Source organism: Oryx dammah, unplaced genomic scaffold (assembly GCF_014754425.2).
Source record: "Oryx dammah isolate SB20612 unplaced genomic scaffold, SCBI_Odam_1.1 HiC_scaffold_36, whole genome shotgun sequence".
Taxonomy (NCBI): domain Eukaryota; kingdom Metazoa; phylum Chordata; class Mammalia; order Artiodactyla; family Bovidae; genus Oryx; species Oryx dammah.
This window is the reverse complement of record NW_024070220.1, coordinates 207,105-213,932: the sequence shown is the minus strand read 5'-3', so window position 1 is coordinate 213,932 and position 6,828 is coordinate 207,105. Positions and strand designations below refer to the sequence as shown.

General features: G+C 36.7%; 1 long non-coding RNA gene across 1 annotated transcript; it reads right to left on the bottom strand.

Moving 5' to 3' along the window:
* Nucleotides 1-350: 350 nt before the first annotated feature.
* On the bottom strand, nt 351-5,480 carry LOC120859160. The gene is made up of 2 exons (XR_005720043.1): nt 5,418-5,480; nt 351-409 (listed from the first exon to the last, which is right to left on the bottom strand). It is a non-coding gene; the product is annotated as an uncharacterized LOC120859160 (long non-coding RNA).
* Nucleotides 5,481-6,828: the final 1,348 nt, after the last annotated feature.

Sequence of the window (6,828 nt, the reverse complement as noted above, 5' to 3'; positions counted from 1 at the left end):
ATAGAAAAGCAGTCTTGAAAAAGAAGAATGGAAATGTCAGAATCAACCTGCCTGACTTCAGAATATACTACAAAATTACAGTCCTGAAGACTGTAGCACAAAAACAGAAATCTAGATCAATGGAACAAAATAGAAAGCTTAGATATACATCCACACACCTATGGACATCTTGATTTTGACAAAGGAGGCAAGAATATACAATGGAGAAAAAACAATCTCATTAGCAAGTGATTATGGGAAAAGAATGATCAACCAGCCATAAAAGAATGAAACCACAAGCCTTCCTAACATCATATGCAAAACTAAGTTCAAAATGTATTAAATGTTCTTCAGGCAGGCATTTTACTTTCTTGCATTTCTTGTTCTTAGGGGTGGTCTTGATTCTTGTCTGCTGTACAATGTCATGAACCTCCATCCATAGTCCATCAGACATGCTGCTTATCAGTTCTAGTCCCTTAAACTTGGCTTGGGTATCAGGACTCTGCACAGGATGGCTTCGGTTGATCCTCTCACTGCTGTTGGCCCCACAATGTTAGGGTAACAGGATAGTCTGGGTGTTCTCGCCTGGAGGCTGGAAGGAAACAGAGCCACTTTGAAAGGGCCTCTGTACAGTAGATGGCAGACATCAATTTTTGTGACACTGGTGAGTTATGGCACTTAACATGATGCAGTCCCTTTTTATCTCCATATTAATTGTGTATCATCTGTACATTTCTCTCTACAGAGAGAATTCCATTTTAAACTATGGAATTCTCTGAATGTCACATACTGACATGTAGGCAAAATTTTGCTACATAAAGCATATAACTCAATATTTCACATATGAATACATGCATGTAATTTTCCTCTGAGAAATATGAAATTCTCCATATTTCACCTGGAAAATGACAGCAAAATCTTTCCAAAATAAAATTGGAATACTCTATGTTTCATAGAAAAATCTGTGTGCATGTTTTCGCACTTGAAATTAGGAATTTTGTTTTACACATGTGAAAAAAATAGATGCTATATTTTCTCCATGAATTGTGGAATTTTGCTTGTTTTCCTTATGAACATCTGGCTATTGACTTTAACACAGAAAAGATGGAATTTTTATTTTATCACATATGTAAATTGGGGCAATATTTTCTTATTAAATATGGGATACTTAATATTTCATGTATGAACATCTCGCCAGAGATTTAACCCATCAAATATGGAATTTTCTATGCATCATTCAGGGAAATGTGTTTCATGATTTTCCTACATGAATTATTCACTTCTCTATATTTCAAAAGTGAAAATATCAGCATAGATTTTGCAACAAGAAATATGGATTTCTCTATTTTGGGCCTTTTAAACTCTAGGCACTCCAGGATAGATCACATACTGGACCATAAATCTAGCCTTGGTAAATAAAAATAAATAAATAAATAAATCATTCCAAGCATCTTTTCTGACCACAGTGCGGTAAGATTAGATATCAATTTCAGGAAAAAAAAAAACAAAAACTAAATAACTCTAAAATCACAATATATGTGAAAAACAAACTTCTGTATAACCAACAAATCACAGAAGAATTTAAAAACAAAATCAGCAAATGCATAGAAATGAACGAAAACGAAAACACAATAACCCAAAACCTATGGGGCATTTTCAAAGCAGTGCTAAGAGGGAGGATCATAGCAATACATGCTTACATCAGTAAACAAGAATTAAGTTAAATAAATCAATTAATTTTACACATAAATCAACTAGGAAAGGAAGAATTTAAGAACTCCAGGGTAAAAAAAATGTAATGAATTGTAAAAATCAAGACAAAAATAAATTCAAAAGAAATAAATGGACCATAACAAAACGTTTAATAAAGCTAAAAGCTGGTTCTTTTAGAAGATAAACTAATTGAAAAACCATTAGCCAGAGTCATCAAGAAACAAAGGGAGATGAATCAAATCAACAAGATCAGAAAAGAAAATGGAGGAATCCCAACAGATAACACAGGAATACAAAGAATCGTAAGAGACCATTATCAGCAACTAGATGCCAATAAAATGGACAATATCGAAGAAATGGACAAATTCATAAAACTGTATAACTTTCCAAAACTGAAGCAGGAGGAAATAGAAAATCTTAACAGACACATCACAACCATGGAAATTGAAACTGTAATTAGAAATCTTCCAGTAAACAAAAGCCCAGGACTAGACTTCACAGCTGATTCTACAAAAAATTTTGAGAAGAGCTAACAGCTATTCTACTCAAACACTTCTAGTGAAATTCAGAGGAAGAGAAACTTCTAAACTCATTCTATGATGCCAAACTCATGCTAACCCCAAACCAGACAAAGCTGACCAAAAAAAAAAAAGACACAGAGAGAAAAAACTACAGGACAATACCAATGATGAACATAGATGCACAAGTTCTTAACAAAATCCTAGCAAAGAGAATCCAACACCATATTAAAAAGATCATACCACATGCCCAAGTGGGCTTTGTCTCAGGGGTCCAAGTATTCCTTAATATTCACAAGTCAATCAATGTAATACACAACATTAACAAATTGGAATATAAAAACCATATGATTTTCTCAATAGATGCAAATAAGGCCTTTGACAAAATTCAATATCCATTTATGATTAAAACTCTCCAGAAAGAAGGAATAGAAGGAACATATCTCAACATAATAAAAGCTATATATGAGAAACCAACAAAAAAGATGACCCTCAATGGTGAAAAATTGAAAGCATCCCCCCTAAAGTTAAGAATAAGAAAACAGTGCCCACCCTCACAACTACTATTCAACATAGTTTTGGAAGTTTTAGCCATAGCAATCAGAGAAGAAAAAGAAATAAAAGGAATCCAGATTGTAAAAGAAGAATTAAAAGTCTCACTCTTTGCTGATTCATGATCCTCTCCATAGAAAACCCTAAAGATTCCACCAGAAAATTACTAGCGCTAAGCAGTGAGGATAGTAAAGTTTCAGGATATAAAATTAACACCCAGAAGTTCCTTCCATACCTATATACTAACGATTAGAAAACAGAAAGACAATAAGGAAACATTCCCATTCACCATTGTAAAAAAAGAATAAAATACATAGGAATAAATGTACCTAAGGAAACAAAAGACCTGTATATAGAAAGCCATAAAACGCTGATGAAAGAAATCAAAGAGGATATAAATAGATGGAGAAATATATCATGTTCTGACCAGAGTCCAGCTCCAGTAGCCAGGGATTCAACTGGAAGGGGTGAGCAGTGCAGTGAGAAACTGAGGCAGCCTCTCATTTTTCTTGGGCTGCCTGTTAATTTCAAGCGTATGATTCTCTTTTATACTTTGAGAAAAGCATTAGGCCAGAGGTTTGATATTTTCAGTTCCCATACATCCAGATTTATATTTCTTCAAAAATCATTGTTTCCCCTCAAAAGGAGTTCCTTCCTCAGCGGTTCTCTTATCAAATTTTTCTCATGTGTGCTTGTGAATACACTGTTCTGTTCAGTTCAGTTCAGTCGCTCAGTTGTGTCCAACTCCTTGTGACCACATGAATCACAGCATGCCAGGCTTCCCTGTTCATCACCATCTCCTGGAGTTCAATCAGACTCACGTCCATCGAGTCCATGATGCCATCCAGCCATCTCATTCTCTGTCATCCCCTTCTCCTCCTGCCTGCAATCCCTCTCAGCACCAGAGTCTTTTCCAATGAGTCAACTCTTTGCATGAGGTGGCCAAAGTACTGGAGCTTCAGCTTTAGCATCATTCCTTCCAAAGAAATCCCAGGGTTGATCTCCTTCAGAAGGGACTGTTTGGATCTCCTTGCAGTCCAAGGGACTCTCACAAGTCTTCTCCAACACCACAGTTCAAAAGCATAAATTCTTTGGCACTCAGCCTTCTTCACAGTCCAACTCTCATATCCATACATGACCACAGAAAAAAACATAGCCTTGACTAGATGGACGTGAGTCGGAAAAGTAATGTCTCGGGTTTTGAATATACTATCTATTTTGGCCATAACTTTTCTTCCAAGGAGTAAGCGTCTTTTAGTTTCATGGCTGCAGTCACCATCTGCAGTGATTTTGGAGCCCCCAAAAATAAAGTCTGACACTGTTTCCACTGTTTCCCCATCTATTTCCCATGAAGTGATGGGACCAGATGCCATGATCTTCTTTTTCTGAATGTTGAGCTTTAAGCCAACTTTTTCGCTCTCCTCTTTTACTTTCATCAAGAGTTCTTCTTCACTTTCTGCCATAAGGGTGGTGTCATCTGCATATCTGAGGTGATGGATATTTCTCCCAGCAATCTTGATTCCAGCTTGTGTTTCTTCCAGGCCAGCGTTTCTCATGATGTACTCTGCATAGAAGTTAAATAAGTAGGGTGACAATATACAGCCTTGACTTACTCCTTTTCCTATTTGGAACCAGTCTGTTGTTCCATGTCCAGTTCTAATTGTTGCTTCCTGAACTGCATACAGATTTCTCAAGAGGCAGGTTAGGTGGTCTGGTATTCCCATCTCTTTCAGGATTTTCCACAATTTATTGTGATCTACACAGTCAAAGACTTTGGCATAGTCAATAAAGCATAAATAGATGTTTTTCTGGAACTCTCTTGCTTTTTCCATGATCCATGGGATGTTGGCAATGTGATCTCTGGTTCCTCTGCCTTTTCTAAAACCAGCTTGAACATCGGGGGATTCACAGTTCACATATTGCTGAAGCCAGGTTTGGAGAATTTTGAGCATTACTTTACTAGCATGTGAGTTGAGTGCAACTGTGAGGTAGTTTGAGCATTCTTTGGCATTGCCTTTCTTTGGAATTAGAATGAAAACTGACTTTTGCCAGTCCTGTGCCCACTGCTGAGTTTTCCAAATTTGCTGGCATATTGAGGGCAGCACTTCCACAGCATCATCTTTCAGAATTTGAAACAGCTCCACTGGAATGCCATCACCTCCACTAGCTTTGTTCATAGTGGTGCTTTCTAAGGCCCACTTGAGTTCACTTTCCAAGATGTCTGGCTCTAGATTAGTGATCACATCATCATGATTATCTGTGTCGTGAAGATCTTTTTGTACAGTTCTGCCGTGTATTCTTGCCATCTCTTCATAATATTCTCTGCTTCTGTTAGGTCCATACCATTTCTGTCCTTTATTGAGCTCATCTTTGCATGAAATTTTCACTTGGTATCTCTAATTTTCTTGAAGAGATCTCTAGTCTTTCCCATTCTGTTGTTTTCCTCGATTTCTTTGCATTGATCACTAAAGAAGGCTTTCTTATCTCTTCTTGCTATTCTTTGGAACTTTGCATTGAAATGCTTATGTCTTTCCTTTTAGCCTCTCTCCTTTTCACAGATATTTGTAAGGCATCCCCAGACAGCCATTTTGCTTTTTTGCATTTCTTTTCCATGGGGATGGTCTTGATCCCTGTCTCCCATACAATGTCACGAACCTCATTCCATAGTTCATCAGGCACTCTATCTATCAGATCTAAGCCCTTAAATCTATTTCTCACTTCCACTGTATAATCATAAGGAATTTGATTTAGGTCATACCTGACTGGTCTAGCAGTTTTCCCTACTTTCTTCAATTTAAGTCTTAATTTGGCAATAAGGATTTAATGATCTGAGCCACAGTCAGCTCCTGGTCTTATTTTTGTTGACTGTACAGTGCTTCTCCATATTTGGCTGCATAGAATATAATCAATCTGATTTCGGTGTTGACCATCTGGTGAAGTACACTGTAACTCATGCTAATGCCTGGGCTGCTTACCACATGCCTCAGTTTATTTCTTATTATTCTACGTCCTGTTTGCCCCTAGTATCCTAAGCTCACTTCTTCTTAGAAAGAGCTTCTAGCTAATAATATCTCTAAAGTCCCTAATTTCTATAAGCTATAGTAGAATATGCTAACATAGCAGCAATCTTTAAATCTTTAGCTTCTATTTTAATTATTCCTAAGCCCTAAATTCAGCAAACTCCTTTGCTATAAACACTTTTCTCACATATGAGCTTCAGATAGAAATTCCTTCCTTGGCCTCAAGCTGTGGCCTGTGTGCTCACTCTAGAACAGTCTATTGCAAAAGTCCTTGAAAAAACATCAATGATTAACTTTATGAATTATTCTTTGAGTACAAGAAGAGAAGGATTTATGCCTTCTCATTTTCCTCTCAAAAACAATAAACACCTTAATATTCTCTTCAGTCAACTCAGCCGATGAAAGGAAAAAAAACTAGTAGGAATCACAAAGCCTAACTCCTTCATTCTGGGTCCGTGCCTACGGAATGAAGGGAAGGGCTTTCAGGCCATGCCTCCATTTTTTTCAGTAATGCCTAACACGGCTTCTGACAATGTTCATGGATTCAAAGTATCAATATAGTGAAAATAAGTAAACAATCTAAAGCAATCTATAGATTCAATGCAATCCCTATGAAGCTATCAATGATATTTTTCACAGTACTATAACATATAATTTCACAATTTTTATGAAAATAGAAAAACCCTCCAATAACCAAAGCAATCTTGAGAAAGAAGAATAAACCTGGAGAATTAACCTGCTTGACTTCAAGCTATAACTACAAAGCTGTAATCATCAAGACAGTAAGGTAGGGGCACAAAGACAGAAATATAGATCAACAGAACAAAATAGAATGACCAGAGATAAAGCCACACAGCTATGGACAATCTATCTTTGACAAGAGAGGCAAGTACATAGAATGGAAAAAAATGACAATCTCTTTAACATGTGGTGCTGGGAAAACTGGTCAACTACGTGTAAAAGAATGAACCTAGAAATGAGGTACCATCTCATGCCAGTCAGAATGGATACTATAAAAATTCTTAAAAAATAAAAATTCTGGTGAC